The following is a 19,218-nucleotide window of genomic DNA, read 5'->3' on the forward strand; positions in this document are numbered from 1 at the left end:
AATACGGCCTCGGCGAGTAATCAACCCGATGCGAACCAAGAGGAGGTTGTACAAGCTCCCACTACCATTGACGATATCAGGGAGATTAGTCGTCTTCCTGATTGTGTAAAGGAGCTTCAGGTCTTTGATGGAAACCCAGTACACTATGTATCTTGGGTTCATTCTGTCGAAGGTATATTGGCAGATTTTTCGGTTGTAAAAGGCAAACCCTTGTATCGCGCAATCCTGCAACATATTAGACAAAAAATAAGGGGTGCAGCTGATTCCGCACTCATATCTTATAACATATTTGATAGCAACTGGATAAACATTAAAGAGTGTCTGTCACTACATTATGCGGATAAGAGGGACATACGAACCCTTGAGCATCAATTACATCGTCTCAATCAGAAAGGCATGAAAATAGATGAATTTTACGCCAGAGTAAATCATCAGTTTTCATTAATTATAAACAAAATAAAAACCGAGTCATACTCAGAAGAGACGGCACGTGTCCTCGTAGACACTTACCGTAATAGAGCGTTAGATGTTTTCATTCGGGGTCTGAGTGGAGACATTTCCAAGATGTTACTTATACAACGTCCAAAAACCTTGCCTGAAGCCTATTCCGCATGCTTAGAAATTCAAAATGTTGATTTTAGGAATTCCTCCATTCATAACCAATCAGTTAATAATCGAGTTTCAGTGCCAATTAACAGTCTGCCAAATAACCCTTCTTATCAGACTAAAAATAAGCCACCCCAATTGCCACCAAAACCACACTGGCGTTTCCAAGATCATCGCCAACAAAGTTCAGTGGAACATCGCTATCCACAGCGAGGAAACCAAAATTCCTCTTCATATCCTTCGGTGGAAAAAATGGAGGTGGACCCTTCAATTCAAACCAAGAATGTAAATTATATGAATAGACCAAATCCTTTCAAAAGAGGAGGAGCGTCAGAAAATTATCCGCGCAAGCAACAAAAGCTTTATCACACTCTTTCAGAAAATAAAGAGGAACAAGAATTAGGTGAGGAACTAAACCAAGATCAATTGAATGATGAGAACCCAGAGGGTTTTTTGGAGTCCGGCCATCTAGCGTACCATACATAGAATATGTCTTATCGGATGGTCGGGTACTAGATTTTTTAATTGATACAGGTGCTAACAAAAATTACATTAAGGAAGGGGTAGTTCAATGCTGTGTTCCTGTAAAAAGGATATTCAAGGTGGCGTCTGTCGGGGGAAACGTTACTATTAAAAACAAATCACAAATAGAAATATTCAACAGCATTGGGAACGCGACAAAAATTGAATTTTTTATATTACCTAATTTAGGTAATTTTTCTGGTATCATCGGGGATGATACATTAAAACAAGTGGGGGCAATGATAGACAGGAAAAACGATCTCCTTATAATAGGGAAGTATAAAATCCCTCTCAAAGCGCGTGCTTCATCAGATGTGTTCTTCACAATAGGGAAGAATTTACCCCATCGTATTCATGGTAGGATTGACACTATATTGGGAAAATACTCGAAACTTTTTGAGCCACTTAATGGTAATGAATTAGTGGATACAAACATACGGGCGGAGATAAGAACATCCGTTTCTGACCCTATTTATAGTAAGAGTTATCCCTATCCCACTTGTATGAGAGATGAGGTAGAGAGACAAGTAAATGAATTGCTTGAGGGAGGAATAATTCGTCCATCAAAAAGTCCTTATAATTCCCCAATCTGGATAGTCCCAAAAAAACCAAAACCAAATGGGGAAAAGCAATATCGCATGGTAATAGATTATAAACGATTGAATAGCATAACGATTGCTGATACCTACCCCATTCCTGATATAAATGCGACCCTCTGCAGCCTCGGTGAGGCTAATTATTTTACAACAATCGATCTTACCTCAGGCTTCCACCAGATACCCATGAAAGATTCTGACATACCAAAAACAGCATTTTCTACTATGAATGGAAAATATGAATTTCTGCGGTTGCCATTTGGTTTAAAGAACGCACCTGCAATTTTCCAAAGAATGATTGATGACGTGTTGAAACAATATATTGGGAAAATTTGTTATGTTTACATTGATGACATAATTGTATTTGGAAAAAATTTAGAAGAACATTTGGATAATTTGGAGAAAGTATTCATGCGCCTTATGGACGCTAATTTAAAAGTAAATTTGGAAAAAACCTGCTTCCTGGAAAGGGAAGTTGAGTTTCTTGGTTATGTAATAACTCCAGATGGAGTACGTGCCAATTCAAAGAAAGTAGAAGCCATAAAAACTATTTTGCCTCCACAAAACCTTAAAGAATTGAAAAGCTTCCTTGGGATGACCTCCTATTATAGGAAATTTATTAAAGATTATGCCAAGGTAGCAAAACCACTAACCAACTTGACTAGGGGAGAAAATGCACAAATACGGGCAAATGCTTCAAAAAAAGTAAAAATAGAATTGAACGAAGAGGCTCTAACAGCATTTAGGGAATTAAAACAGCTATTAGTTTCTGCCGACGTTTTGGCCTTTCCCGATTTTACAAAACCATTTAATCTAACGACGGACGCATCAGACTACGCTATTGGAGCGGTGCTATCACAGGGTACTATCGGCGAGGATAGACCTATTGCCTATATATCGCGTTCACTCAACAAGTCGGAGGAAAATTACGCCACCAATGAGAAGGAGCTCTTGGCGATCGTTTGGGCACTTGATAATTTGCGGTCGTACCTTTATGGCACGAGAAAAATAAGGATTTATACTGATCATCAACCCTTAACCTTTTCTTTAAGTAACCGTAACTATAATGCCAAGCTCAAGCGATGGAAAGCGCGTATCGAAGAATATAACTGCGAGTTAATCTACAAACCGGGAAAAACGAATGTGGTCGCCGATGCACTCTCCCGTCTTAGAACGGAAGTGAACGCACTCACCGACTCCATCGTTGCTCAACCAGCATCCTCCACAAATGATCCGTCATCCGAAACCGACACTGCCTCAGAGGGTACATTGCATCCAGCTGATCCGTCATCCGAAACCGACACTGCCTCAGAGGGTACAATGCATTCAGCTGAACAAGACAGTTCAGACCTAATACCGCATGTAGAGTCACCAATAAATGTATTCAAAAATCAAATAATTTTACGACAGGGAGCGAGTTTTGAGTGTAGTGAAGAGCCTCATCAGGGTTATTTGATATAGATAAACAGAAATACCTAAGTTGTATTGACAAATTTACTAAATTTGCAAAGCTATTTCCAATTAAAAACAAGTCATCCCCACATTTAAAAATGAAATTAACTATTGCCCTTCATTATTTTACCGTTCCACGCGTTCTGGTTATAGACAACGAGCGTGGATTTTTAACCCCGCTTGTGTTAAATTACATTCGATCATTAGGGATTGAAATTTATCAAACGCCGACACAGCGAAGTGAAACAAATGGGCAGATAGAGAGGTTGCATTCCACATTAATCGAAATATATCGGTGTCTTTGTAAAGATCTCCCTAGATTGTCTTTGTAAAGATCTCCCTATGGAGCGTGTAGCTATAACCGTGGATAGGTACAATAATACCATACATTCTGTTACAAAACGAAAACCCGCTGATGTTTTCTTTAATAGAACTGCTAGAATAAATTACCAGGAGATGGCAAACTTTAGAGAACACACATTCGAAGATATTAAGGCTCTTTTACTACACGAACAAGAAACAAGAAACGCCCGAAATAACAAAACTCGCTCGCCCCCTCGCGATTTCACTAATGGAGATGAATTATTCATTTCCAACAAACAAATAAAAAGCAAAGAAAAACCCTTATATAAAAAAGAAACTGTTTCTCAAGATAGAAACGTCACTATTATTACACAAAGTGGAAAGAAATTCCACAAATCAGACATTAAAAATGTTTAAACCACAAAAGCGATTACTGGTCAAGAGGTAAGATGGCTCATGCATAGATATCTAGCCCTGGCGGTCTGGGTGCAAATTGTCCAATATTTGTATTCGATCCATCGCATTGGTTCAATTCCAGTTAACTCGGTGGTCCGAGAGGTGGTATTCGAAGTGGTTCAACTCCACCGGGATTCTATGGCTTTAATTGACGGTGAAGGTACTCATGCCATGAGTAGGCTATAGCAATGGCTAAAGGCTATGGCTAAAAGGGATCAACATGGGCCTTCCTATGTCATCTGAGTTCACGCCTGCATTCCGAAAGTAATCGCCAAATATAAAATATTACAACTAAAAGGAACCCATTGGGTCAACAAATATAAAATATTAAAAATAAAAGGAACCCATTGGGTCAACAAATATAAAATATTAAAAATAAAAGGAACCCATTGGGTCAAAAAATACAAAATATTACAAATAAAAGGAACCCATTGGGTCACAAATATAACATATTAAAAATAAAAGGAACCCATTGGGTCAAAAATACAAAATATTACAAATAAAAGGAACCCATTGGGTCACAATACAAAATATTAAATATAAAAGGAACCCATTGGGTCAAAAAATACAAAATATTACAAATAAAAGGAACCCATTGGGTCACAAATATAAAATATTAAAAATAAAAGGAACCCATTGGGTCAAAAATACAAAATATTACAAATAAAAGGAACCCATTGGGTCAACAAATATAAAATATTAAAAATAAAAGGAACCCATTGGGTCAACAAATATAAAATATTAAAAATAAAAAAAGGAACCCATTGGGTCAAAAAATACAAAATATTACAAATAAAAGGAACCCATTGGGTCACAAATATAAAATATTAAAAATAAAAGGAACCCATTGGGTCAAAAATACAAAATATTACAAATAAAAGGAACCCATTGGGTCACAATATAAAATATTAAAAATAAAAGGAACCCATTGGGTAAAAAATACAAAATATTACGAACAAAAGAAACCCATTGGGTCACAGATAAAAAAAACTAAAAGGAACCCAAAGGGTCATAAATAAAAAAAAGAAAGCCCGTACTAATCATTACTAATTAAAACAAATATCCCACTTCCCTGTTATTTGTTTCATCTAATGGAAACTACTCCGTCTCCCCGAACTCCTCTCACTCCATTAAACTAACACTCTACTACTAACCCATTAGAATAAGAAGATTTCGATAATTATCATTTACAATTTAAATTTGATAAAAATTAAGAAAGTGTAAAAAATTCGGCATTAACATTTGGCATTGTTATCGAATGTTTAGAATAAATAGTTTTAGCACTGCATAATTACATAACAGTAATAATTACTACATAATTATTCAATCACTTTCGAAATTTTAAATTATTTGTTACAATTTTGGTTCAATATCTATGAAATAAGAATTATTTTACATTTACATTTTTTTTATCATAAACAACTGCTATGTTTTAATACACTTGATAGACTTAAGCCACTAGACTATAATTGTTTCTTAGGTTGTGCCTCTGTGCATCTGCACAAGCATATGTTGTATTTAATCTGGACTCCCCAATTTTGACGATTCGTGATGACTATGGCTGGATGATCAATGGACACTTCAAATTAATTCACAATATCGACTTACAACGCTACGAGAACATATTGAATCGATTGACGGATGAAAACAACATGATGAACGAAACCAGCGGTATCAAGGATGTTATTAAGTTTCAGCTGGAAAAAATTCAAATTCAACTCGACGAACTGAAGGGACCCAAAGTCGAGAGACGCAGACGCTCAATTAACTGGATTGGGTCAGCCTGGAAATGGTTAGCTGGCTCGCCTGATGCTTCAGATTGGGATGAGATTCTGCGAAGTCAGTCTACACTAATTTCTAATAACAATCAGCAATACAAGATAAACTCTGAAATTTCCACAAAAACTCAGGAGATCTTGCGAACTCTTAATGGAGCCGTTACTGCAACGAAATGATATCCTGGGACACAACATTCAAGCAAAGTTTTCACAAGAGATACAACACAAGGTGATGATTCTAAAAGATGAAGTAGGTGAATTAGTCTTAGCGTGCCAAATGGCCAAGGCTAAAATTGTAAATAGTAACCTCTTGAACAAAGAAGAGATAAATAAATTAATAGGCGAAATAGAAGTCCTTCCATACAGCAATTTCATCGAAGCCATCGAATATAGCGAACCTTCTATTTACTCGAATGGCACCCGCCTGCTCTACATATTGTCGATGCCAAAGGTAGAGGAAACCAAATTCAATCACCTGATTGTACGAGCAGTTTTCAAAAAGGGTCAAAAAGTGGATTTGGGTTATAAAACGATACTTATGAACAAGGACGAAACATATGGTATTAAGGACAAATGCCTTCGTCTAAGCACTGCCATGGTATGTAAAAAGGACACGCTTGATCTGTTGTCAGAGGAAGATTGCCTGCCACGACTTTTGAAGGGTGGCCAAACAGCTTGCCGCTACATAACTAGTTCAGAATCGAAGGTTGAACTACTTAAGGAGGACACATTATTTTTGGACAACTTTAACGGTAGCATTTGGTCCAACAAGACGTCTCGCCACCTCGATGGCTCCTTCATTCTACAAATGGAAAACGAATCCTTGACGATCAACAATAAAATGTATTGGAGTATTACCAGTTCTGGAATGCAAGTTCTCCCACCTGTGTTAGCCACCATCACGAATAAAAGCTTGTCTGTAAACCTTAATCTCATTCACGAAATGGCTTCAACGAATATACGGCTTTTGGGTTACCTAAAGGAGAAAACGACATGGTTCATGACGACAGGATCATTGGGCCTGTTCCTACTAATGGGTCTAATTCTAATAATCTGGAGGAAATTGACATCAAAGAAAAAACTTCCTAAACTTAACCTGTCAATACTACAACAAAATACGCCCTCACATCCTGATCTGCGGGACGCAGATTTTTAGGGGGGGAAGAGTTAACACACTACCGTCGCCCCAAACCACTGTGCCAAGCTATTTCTCTATTACACGTGCCGCATAATCAGCATTTACCATATATTGCGAAACTGCAATACGATATGTTCTCATGGACACTGAACCTGCATTCAGCACTTTCAATATATTGCGAAATTGGAATATGATACCTTCCCACAGACACTCAACCTCAACACGAGTCGCACCGTCAACATATTGCATTTATGGGAAACATATTTGGCAGCATAATTACGGCATCGCTGCCAACAACTGGAGGCTTGAAGCCAAGAACAGCACAAGGCAGAATTCAGTTGGAGTTCGGGAGTGAATCGTGATAGTGTTCCATTTAAACATAATCTACTTAAATTAGTGAAATAGTGTTAAATAATTTTAATTGAAATAAACTAGTGTAAAATCAGAAAATATCTTTTAGTGTCAATTATTACCGTCTGTTGACGGTGTGTTTTTTATTTTAATTTACAAGGACGAGAGTCCTTAACTTAAATAAATAAATAAATAAATAAATAAATAAATAAATAAATAAATAAATAAATAAATAAATAAATAAATAAATAAATAAATAAATAAATAAATAAATAAATAAATAAATAAATAAATAAATAAATAAATAAATAAATAAATAAATAAATAAATAAATAAATAAATAAATAAATAAATAAATAAATAAATAAATAAACAAATAAATAAATAAATAAAACAAAAATTAAAATCGAAAATGTTTACATTTTAAAAGTCAAATTATATCATCATTATTTCTGCAAACTTATTTGTTTTAATTTTCTTTTTTCTGCTTTTTATGATTCACAATTATTTAGTCACTGCACTTTTTTACATTTCAATTTATAAATGTTTAAATATTAAATTATTAATTTAATTTTTTCAATTTCACTTTTCCACGAACCTTTCGCACTTACAATATCAAACTGACTGATATTTTTCTTATTGTTGATATTTGCAAATACTTGGAGTAGCTGTAAAATTCTCACCTTATCTCTCTCACGAGAAGAAATAGTAAAACAATGTAAATTGTTTGTGTAAACAATCAAATGCAGAATTTTCATCTTCTTCTGTGACACTAGGTAGTTCTTGCAGATCGATCTAATTTGAACAGTAATACATTTGTTATTGTAAAATGATAAAGTATCGCTCTTTTATAGAAAAGAAGTTCAGAAAGCGATTACTTTTGGTAGAGGAAGTGAGTAAGTCACTTCCAAATGCTAGCTGGGAGAGTCTAGATCAGCAATGTGCACCACCACTATTAAAGGCTAAACATTGTGTTTGTGTTGTCTTAAACAATAACAAATGCCTCAATCGAACGAAAGCACACAATGTTGCCTACAGTGTACATGTGCTTCGTGTGTACGTGTGTTCGTCTTCCCATGCCCATCCCTGTAGGGACTGTGGCCGATTTAAAGCTCACATAAAGGTAGCTTTTTTTAAAACATAAGTGGCATTTTATCGATAATTTTGCCTTATGCCAACTGACTAATTTTACAAGGCGATGAGCGCCTGAGTAGTCAGTATTGTCCAACGCCAGATAACTTTTCGACTGATAATAAACTAACTTTTTTTGCCTATTTTTAGTCAGTTTAAAACATAATGTGAAAAAAAAAACAATTTTTGTTTCTGTGTGTTTTTTATTTTTGAATTTTCATATTCTCTCTCTCCCTCTCTTTGTCTCTCTCTGTCTTTTTTGTTAGAGAGAAGAAGGGGCAAATTTGTATATCTCCTTTGTGTTTCTTTTTAATTCCAGAATAATATGAGTAATATGTACGAATATGTTCAGTCCATCAACACTGTATTCTATACCTGGATGTTGCATTTATACGAAGAATATTAAGAAAAAGCAAGTGCGAATTATTTATACATTTGTGCCTTATTTCTTCGACAAACACAAATACTTTGCAGACGGTACATGTTTCTGTTTTCAGAGTGGTTAATCTCTAGATAACTTTTCGACTAACTTTATATTGGTCGAAAAGTTATCTAGACATGGACAATTGCCGAAAATTTTTTCTGTTCAAACTGGTTCATCTCTAGATAACTTTTCAGCCAGTTTTTAGTCAGTTTAAAAATTATCGATCTATTATCAATCATTTTAACAACTGGTTAATAAAAGTCCGACAGGGATGAGCATGGGCGCTGCACATTGCTGTTCTAGATCCAGGTCAGGCACCATACTTTTCTATTGCATACTTTACGGGGCGTCATTGTGTGAGTGCATGCTTTTTCAATGGGTTGAATTGTGTGTGTGGAGAGAGCAACGCTAAATGAGCGCACACGGGCGCCTAATTGCCTGACCTGGTTCTAGATCCATCTTGTATTAAATCTAAATGAATGTCTCATGTACATAGTTAAGCCGATCTGTCTATGTGTCCCGACACTTTTGTTGACAGATGGGGGTAACAAATGGGGAAAGTAGGCAAAGTATTCTAAAGCGAATAGCTCTGCTTCTATTCATGTATTTCAAAACCCAAGACGGCTAATGAAAAATAACTTATCACATTTACATTGATGCCAATTAGGTTTGGCGTTTTTTGATCAAATGCGGTTTGCTATCCAAACTTTCTATTACCTGACGAATTCCAATAGATAATCTAATGGAAGTAGACTATAGCAACCACACTTAAAACTGTTTTATATGTATTGTTACGGAAAAAGACATAGCTTAACACCGTGTAAACGTTGTTCTATTTCCTCATTCGATTTGTACCAAATAAAACCCGGGTTCGTTTAGAGTGCAATTCTAAAATGCTTTATTAACATTACTTCACATAAAACTTTACTTCTTTATTAAGCACACAGCTTAACCCTACTAGGAACAACGCTTTGTTCCCACATTGCTCCGATTACGGTTTTAATTCGCTGCATTCACACACCTGCTACTCTGCCGTATTTATACTCAATCGCTGGTGCATAGACGGGTCAAACTACCAGATAATCGATTTGCAAATACACATACAAACAGGCATATGAATGTAAATGACAAATAGGGCAGAGGTAATAAATAAAAGAGAGTAAAAGGATAGAAGAAAGGAAAACCTGTCCATAGATCTGTTCCGTTTGCCAGATCCGCATACACCACACGTCAACATCGGTGAGATGTAATGGATGTAGGTTCTCTGTTCATAGCCTTCTCTTGGACTACTGGGATAGGAGTTGTGTTGCTGTTTGCTGCACCGGAACATCTGCCAGTGTGTCTCTAACTTTATCGTCGGAATACGAAAGGCCCCCGCAATAAACGCGTCATCTAACTACACATGCTGTTGTCCAGCCAGCCGGAAAAGCATCGTTCCTACAATTCAATTGCAACGGTCTCCACAACAAAATCAGCGAAATTGCAGACTTTATGAGTCGAAGAAACATAATGGTCACGTTAATGCAGAAAACAAGGATTGCAACGTTGCGATGGTTATAACGTTATGCGAAAGGATTGTACAAGAAGCGGAGGAGGAGGACTTTCCTTTCTTATAGTATGTCCACTAGTGTTATAACTTTTTTACAACCTCGTATTGCTGTACGATATTTTTATGAGTTTTTACCTAAGATTACATAAAATCTTAATTATAAAGTGATTCGGTAAAAAAGCTTCCGCACAAAAAGCTTTTAAAGTTTTTATTGTTTCAGAGTTTTGGAAATTTTTTTGAAGTCACTGTATCCGATATTTATCTGAAATTAAGGTAAAGACGCACACGACATAACCGTTTGTTGTTCACAAATTTTATCGTCACATCATTAAATATATCTTTTATATTATATATAACTTTATTTCATATATCATAAAAATTGAAAGTGGTTTGTGCGGGACCTTTTTATACCCTACACCACCTTGTGGTAAGGGGTATTATAGACCCATAGTTCCTTTTAGGGATATATGTATATAGAATCACTTTCTGAGTCGATTTACGCATGTCCGTCTGTCTGACCGTCTGTCCATGTATTTTTGTAAACAAAGTACAGGTCGCATTTATTGTCCAATTCGCATGAAAATTGGGTAAGATAGTTTTTTTGGCCAAAGGACGAACGCTATTTATTTTGGTAAAAATCGTTTCAGATTTGGATATAGCCCCCATATATATCTTCGCCCGATTTAAGGAATTTGGTGCACGAAACACGCTATATATGTCCGATTTCAATGAAATTTGGAATGTGCGACTGAATTTAGTCTAGAAATAAGTGTGCCAAATTATATAGAAATCGGTTCAGATTTGGATATAGCCCCCATATATATTTTCGCCCGATTTAAGGAATTTGGTGCACGAAACATGCTATATATGTCCGATTTCAATAAAATTTTAAATGTTTCCCGGGATTTGGCCTACAAATAAGTGTGCCAAATTATATCGAAATCGGTTCAGATTTGGATATAGCTCTCATATATATTTTAGGCAGATTTGAGTTATTTGATGCACGAAACACGCTATATTTGTCCGATTTCAATGAAATTTGGAATGTGTAACGGTGGTTGGTCTAGAAATAACTGTGGCAAATCATATCGAAATCGGTTCAGATTTGGATATAGCTCCCATATATATTTTCGACGATTTGAGGTATTTGATACACGAAACATGCTATATATGTCCAATTTTGATGAAATTTGGACTATGTGACGGAATTTGGTCTACAAATAAATGTGAAAAATTATATCAAAATCTGTTCTGATTTGGATTTTGCTCCCATATATATTTTACGTATTCACGTGGTGTAGGGTGTTATATAGTCGGCCCCGCCCGACTTTGATCCTTACCTTACTGGTTCAATATTAAAATGGTCATTAATTGCCAAAAGGTCATTCATTCGTGCAACACGAAATTATTTTTTGAGATTTTTTTTCGTTAAAAAAATCAAAGTGGTTTGTGCGGAAACTTTTTGTATAATAACGGATTTAACGTTATTTTAGGCATTAATAGGCAAAAGTTCATTCATTCTCACTACAGGAAATCATTTTTGTCCACTTAAGACCTATTTCGCTTGAGCTTGACTCTAGGGACCCATAAATGGAGTAAAGTGTGGAACTGACAAAGTACGACTTTTCGATTTTTTTTTTAAAAAATGATTTCCTGTGGCACGGATGAATGAAATTTTGCCTATTAATCATTAAAATAATGTTTATTCCATTGAAATGTAAAAGATGTTCACGCACAAATCGATTTTAAAACAAGTAAGAACAGACTATAGTCGGACGGGGCCGACCATGTGATACCCTATACCACTAAACGCGTCTTCTTGGGATAAAGTTATAAGATGTGCATTAGAAATTTTACCAATTTTCACACAAAAGTTTTGATCAATTTAACCCGCTAAATATTATCCGATCATACCGTTGACTTGCACGCTACTTCTTCATCTCAAACCAAAACTACGTTTAAAATTTCGCGCCGATCGGACTATTATTGCGACCTACAGAGCGGCTACAAAATCGAGCAAAAATTTTGTTTTTGGTCCATTTCATCCCTTTAACATTTCACGATCATCGCCAAAAACTAATCAGTTCTATTCTGGTCCAAACCCGACCTCCATACTAAATTTCGTGACAATCGGTCCATAATTGCGGCCTCTAGCTTGATTACAATTTTTAATGGACGGACAGACGGACGGACGGACGGACGGACACACATCGCTAAATCGCTTTATCTCGTCGAGATATGAAGTTTGGTATACCACATGAGGGGTCTACGACGAATATTTCGCGGCGTTACATGAATTTTTGGGAAAACAAACTTATTATACCCTTTTCCACATTGTGGTATAGGGTATAAAAATATTTTTTTGAAAACATGTATGAAATGAAAAAAAAAAATCTTAAAAATTATTATTATTACTAGCTGAACCCGGTGCACTTCGCTACCCCGCAGCACATTTACTTGTAGGACAAATTCCGTCACACATTCCAAACTTCATTGAAATCGGACATACTATATAGTGTTTTTGGTGCATCAAATACATGAAAGCGGCCGAAAATATATATGGGATCTATATCCAAATCTGAACCGATTTCGATATATTTTGCCACATTTATTTGTAGACCAAATTCCGTCACACATTCCAAATTTCATTAAAATCGGGCATATATAGCGTCTTTGGTGCATCAAAACATGAAATCGGCCGAAAATATATATGGGAGCTATATAAAAATCTGAACCGATTTCGATATATTTTAACACATTGTTTTTTTAGTCCAAATTCCGTCACACATTCCAAATTTCATTGAAATCGGGCATATATAGCGTGTTCGGTACATCAAATACACGAACTCGGACAAAAATATATATGGGAGCTACATCCAAATCTGACCCGATTTCGATATATTTTGGCACATTTATTTGTAGGCCAAATTCCGTCACACATTGAAAATTTCATTAAAATCGGGCATATATAGCGTCTTTGGTGCATCAAATGCAGAAATCGGACGAAAATATATGGGAGCTATATCCAAATCTGAACCGATTTCGATATATTTTGGCACATTTATTTGTAGTCCAAATTCCGTCACATATTCCGAATTTGGAGTCTGTATCCGTAACCGTTCTACAGATATTTTCATTCAAAATCTAAATTTTTGGAGGTACCTCCGATTCTGATGCTATATCTCCGGATCAGGGCGGAATTTCAAAACTTTTCATAGCCTATGTTACTATCAGGCCTTGTAGTGATATACTCTGAAAATTTCAGGAAGATCGGTTAAGCGGGTTTTGAGTCCATAAACTTCAAACAAACAAATAAACAAACATACAAACATTTTTCTACTTTATATATATAGATAGACTAGCTGACCCCGGTGAGCTTTGCTACCCCGACTAAGAATAAATATAATGGAATGCTATAATTATATAATTTTTTTTAATATTTAACGTATAAATATAGGAGATATGAAGTCGTTCTCTACCTATTCAGAGCTGTTATGGAGCTACTATGGTAGTTTTGTATGTTTCAGGAGGTAACACGCCTCCTAAAGCCTTTTCGACTATAAGAATTCCTACGTAGGTTACATTCTCTTACCCTATTAATTTCTCTTTCTACAGATTGGATTTAGATCTACCTAAGTGAATTCAATTAAGAATACAACCAGGTTTGAGGATAGTTGTAATTTATTTTATACATGGGAATTATTTTTTCCAGAAGTCTCTCAAAGGTATGAAGTCTCTCAAAGATATGATACTTAATAGCTGTAGCCTTGATCAATTCCTTCCCAACATAAGTACTTGTGTAAATAATGATGACTTCTACTGACTGCTAAGTCTTCAAAATTTCATTGAAATTGAACATACGTAACAAAAACATGAAATCGACCGAAAATATATATGCGAGCTATATTCCTATATGAACCGATCTCTATATAATTTGTCAAATTTATTTTTAGACCAAATGCCGTCTCACATTCCAAATTTCATTGAAATTGAACATACATAGCGTGTTTTGTGCATAAAATACAGAAAATCAGCCGAAAATATATATGGGAGCTATATTCAAATCTGAACAGATTTTGATATAATTTGTCCCATTTATTTCTAGAACGAATTCCTTCACGCTTTCCAAATAGGACATAAATAGCGAGTTTGGTGCATAAAATACAGGAAATCGGCCGAAAATATATACAGGAGCTATATCCAAATCTGAACCGATTTCGATATAATTTGGCACATTTATTTCTAGAACAAATTCCGTCAGACCCTCCAAATTTCAGCGAAATTGGACATATATAGCGTGTTTGGTGCATTAAATGCGAAAATTGGTCGAAAATATATATGGGAGCTACATCCAAATCTGAACCGATTTCGATATAATTTGGCACATGTATTTTTAGACCAAGTTCAGTGACACGTTCTAAATTTTATTGAAATTGGATATAAATAGCGTGCCTCAAATACATGAAATCGGCTGAAAATATATATAGGAGCTATACCCAAATCTGTACCGATTTCGATATAAATTGACACATATATTTCTAGGTCAATATCCATCATATATTCTTAATTTCAGCGAAATTGGATATATAGCGTGTTTGGTGCATAAAATAAGGAAATCGGCCGAAAATATATGTATATAGGAGCTATATCCAAATCTGAACCAATCTCGATATAATTTGGCACATTTATTTCTAGAACAAATTCCGTCAGACATTTAAAATTTCAGCGAAATTGGACATATATATCGTGTTCGGTGCATTAAATAAAGAAGCCGGCCGAAAATATATGTGTATGGGAGCTATATCCAAGTCTGAACTGATTTTGATATAATTTGGCACGTTTATTTCCAGACCAACTTCCGTCACACATTCCAAATTTCATTGAAATTGGACATAAATAGCATGCTTGGTACATAAAATAAAGAAATCGGCCGAAAATATATGTATGTGGGAGCTATATATCCAAATCTCAACCGATTTAAATATAATTTAGTACATTTATTTCAACATCAAATTCCGTCACACATACAACATTTGGAGATTGTATCTGTAATAGTTCTAAAGATATTTGCATACAAAATATAAATTTTTTGGAGGTACCTCCGGTTTTGATGTTATATCTCCAGATCAACGCGAAATTTCAAAAAATGATATAGCCTATTTTCATTCCAGGCCATGTGGCAATGTACCCTTAAAATTTTAGTAAGATCTGTTCAGCGGTTTTCGAGTCTATAAGACACAAACAAACAAACGTACAAACAAACGTACAAACAAATTTCAATTTTATATATATACTAGCTGAACCCGGTGCGCTTTGCTGCCCCGTCTACCATAAAATATAATGGAATGCCATAATTATATTAACGTTTTTAATATTTTAAAGAATAATATGAAGGCGTTATATATCTATTCAGGGTCGTTATGGAGCTACTATGGTATTTTGTATGTTTCAGGAGGTAACACTCCTCCGAAAGCCTTTCCGCCTATAAGTATTCCTAATGATTTAGATATATCATAATAAAACATAAATCTAAAGAAGTCTCTTAAAGATATGATACTTGATAGCTGTAGCCTTGGTCAATTCCTTCCCAAATATAAGTGCTTGTGTAAATAATGATGACTTCTACTGACTGCCAAGTCTTCAAAATTTCTTTGAAATTGAACATACGTAACAAATACATGAAATCGACCGTAAATATATATGGGAGCTATATTCCAGATGAACGAATGATGCAAAAGAAAGATATGACCGAGATGTGCTACTGAATGAGGTGAGTTACTGAGCGAGAGTAGCTCTCATCATTGTTTGTTTTGTGTGGAAATGTGTGCTGCTTGCGCTAACGCAGCGTTTGTTTAGAGTTTGACTGCAAAACCAATGCTGCTAATTTTGTAAGCAGCAATGACTCGCCCATCGGGGATCTAAATGAACGATATAAAAGGATGAGCTGGATACGGATCCGTTCATTCTTTTCGCGGAATCGTTCCTTTGAGCCGGTTCGTTCATGAACGACACAACTCTAATATATGGGAGCTATATTCAAATCTGAACAGATCTCTATAAAATTTACCACATTTATTTCTAGAACAAATTCCGTCAGACCCTCCAAATTTCAGCGAAATTGAACATATATAGCGTGTTTTGTGCATCAAATGTGGAAAATCAGCCGAAAATATATATTGGAGCTATATCCAAATCTGAACCGTTTTCGATATAATGCGGCACATTTATGCCTAGACCAAATTCCGTTACACATTCCAAATTTCAGCGAAATTGGACATATATAGCGTGTTTGGTGCATCAAATGCGGAAAATCGGCCGAAAATATATATTGGAGCTATATCCAAATCTGAACCGTTTTCGATATAATGCGGCACATTTATGCCTAGACCAAATTCCGTTACACATTCCAAATTTCAGCGAAAGTGGACATATATACAGTGTTTGGTGCATCAAATGCGGAAAATCGGTCGAAAATATATATGGGAGCTATAAATCTGAACCGATTTCGATATAATTTCGCACATTTATTTCTAGACCAAGTTTTGTAACACATTCCAAATTTCAGCGAAATTGGACACATATAGTGTGCTTGGTGCATAAAATACAGGAAATCGGCCGAAAATATATATGGGAGCTATATTCAAATCTGAACCGATCTCTATATAATTTAGCACATCTATTTCTAGAATAAATTCCGTCAGACTCTCCAAATTTCAGCGAAACTGGACATTTATAGCGTGTTTGGTGCATAAAATAAGGAAATCGGCCGAAAATATATGTGTATGGGAGCTATATCCAAATCTGAACCAATCTCAATATAATTTGGCACATTTATTTCTAGAAAAAATTCCGTGAGAAATTCAAAATTTCAGCGAAATTGGACATATACAGCGTGTTTGGGGCATAAAATAAGGAAGTCGGCCGAAAATATATATGTATGGGAGCTATATCCAAATCTGAACCAATCTCAAAATAATTTGGCACACTTATTTCTAGAACAAATTCCGTTGGAAATTCAAAATTTCAGCGAAATTGGACATACATAGCGTGTTTGGTACATAAAATAAAGAAATCGGCCGAAAATATATGTGTATGGAAGCTATATCCAAATCTGAACCAATCTCAATATAATTTGGCACATTTATTTCTAGAAAAAATTCCGTGAGAAATTCAAAATTTCAGCGAAATTGGACATACATAGCGTGTTTGGTACATAAAATAAGGAAATCGGCCGAAAATATATGTATGTGGGAGCTATATCCAAATCTGAACCGATTTGAACATAATTTGGTAAATTTATTTCTACATCAAATTCCGTCACGCATGCAAAAATTTGGAGATTGTATCTGTAACAGTTTTAAAGATATTTGCATACAAAATCTAATTTTTTTGGAGGTACCTCCGGTTTTGATGCTATATCTCCATATCAACGCGAAATTTCGAAAAATGATATAGCCTATTTTCATTTCAGGCCATGTAGCAATGTACCCTAAACATTTCAGTAAGATCTGTTCAGCGGTTTTCGAGTCTATAAGTCACAAACAAACAAACAAACGTACAAACAAATTTCAATTTTATATATATAGATGAACCCGGTGCGCTTTGCTGCCCCGACTACGATAAAATATAATGGAATGCCATACTTATTTTAACGTTTTTAATATATTAACGAATAAATATAGGAGATATGAAGGCGTTATATACCTATTCAGGGTTGTTATGGAGCTACTATGGTATTTTTGTATGTTTCAGTAGGTAACACTCCTCCGAAAACCTTTCCGCCTATAAGTATTCCTAATATATTTCATAATAAAACATAAATTTAAAGAAGTCTCTCACAGACATGATACATAATAGCTGTAGCCTTGGTCAATTCCTTCCCGACTATAAGTACTTCTGTAAATAATTATGACTTTTACTGACTGCTAAGTCTTCAAATTTCATTGAAATTGAACATACGTAACAAAAACATGAAATCGACCGAAAATATTTATGGGTAGCTATCTATATTCCTATATGAACCGCTCTCGATATAATTCGTCAAATTATTTTGAGACCAAATCCCGTCTCATATTTACATTTTGCGCATAAACTACAGAAAATCAGCCGAAAATATATATGGGAGCTATATTCAAATCTGAACCGATTTCGATATAATTTGTCCCATTTATTTCTAGAACGAATTGCGTCACGATTTCCAAATTCCAGTGAAATTGGACATATGTAGTGTGTCCAAATCTGAACCGGTCTCGATATAATTTGACACGTTTATTTTTGGAACAAATTCCGTCAGAAATCCCAAATTTCAGCGACATTGGACACAAATCTGAACCGATTTCGATATAATTTGGTACATTTATTTCTAGACCAAGTTCTGTAACACATTCCAAATTTCAGCAAAATTGGATATATAGCGTGCTTGGTGCATAAAATACATGAAATCGGCCGAAAATATATATGGGAGCTATATTCAAATCTGAACAGATCTCTATAAAATTTACCACATTTATTTCTAGAACAAATTCCGTCAGACCCTCCAAATTTCAGCGAAAGTGAACATACATAGCGTGTTTGGTGCATCAAATGTGGAAAATCGGCCGAAAATATATATTGGAGCTATATCCAAATCTGAACCGTTTTCGATATAATGCGGCACATTTATGCCTAGACCAAATTCGGTTACACATTCCAAATTTCAGCGAAATTGGACATATATAGCGTGTTTGGTGCATCAAATGCGGAAATCGGCCGAAAATATATATTGGAGCTATATCCAAATCTGAACCGTTTTCGATATAATGCGGCACATTTATGCCTAGACCAAATTCCGTTACACATTCCAAATTTCAGCGAAAGTGGACATATATACAGTGTTTGGTGCATCAAATGCGGAAAATCGGTCGAAAATATAT

At 35.3% G+C, this 19,218-nt stretch overlaps 1 protein-coding gene across 1 annotated transcript in view; it reads right to left on the minus strand.

Moving 5' to 3' along the window:
• Positions 1-19,218, minus strand: part of LOC141394700 (zinc finger matrin-type protein 5) — a 345,637-nt gene that overhangs the window by 131,186 nt on the left and 195,233 nt on the right. The window lies entirely within an intron of this gene.

The sequence above is a fragment of the Musca autumnalis genome, unplaced genomic scaffold (genome assembly GCF_047663935.1).
Source record: "Musca autumnalis isolate F117 unplaced genomic scaffold, ASM4766393v1 scaffold_2, whole genome shotgun sequence".
Lineage (NCBI taxonomy): Eukaryota > Metazoa > Arthropoda > Insecta > Diptera > Muscidae > Musca > Musca autumnalis.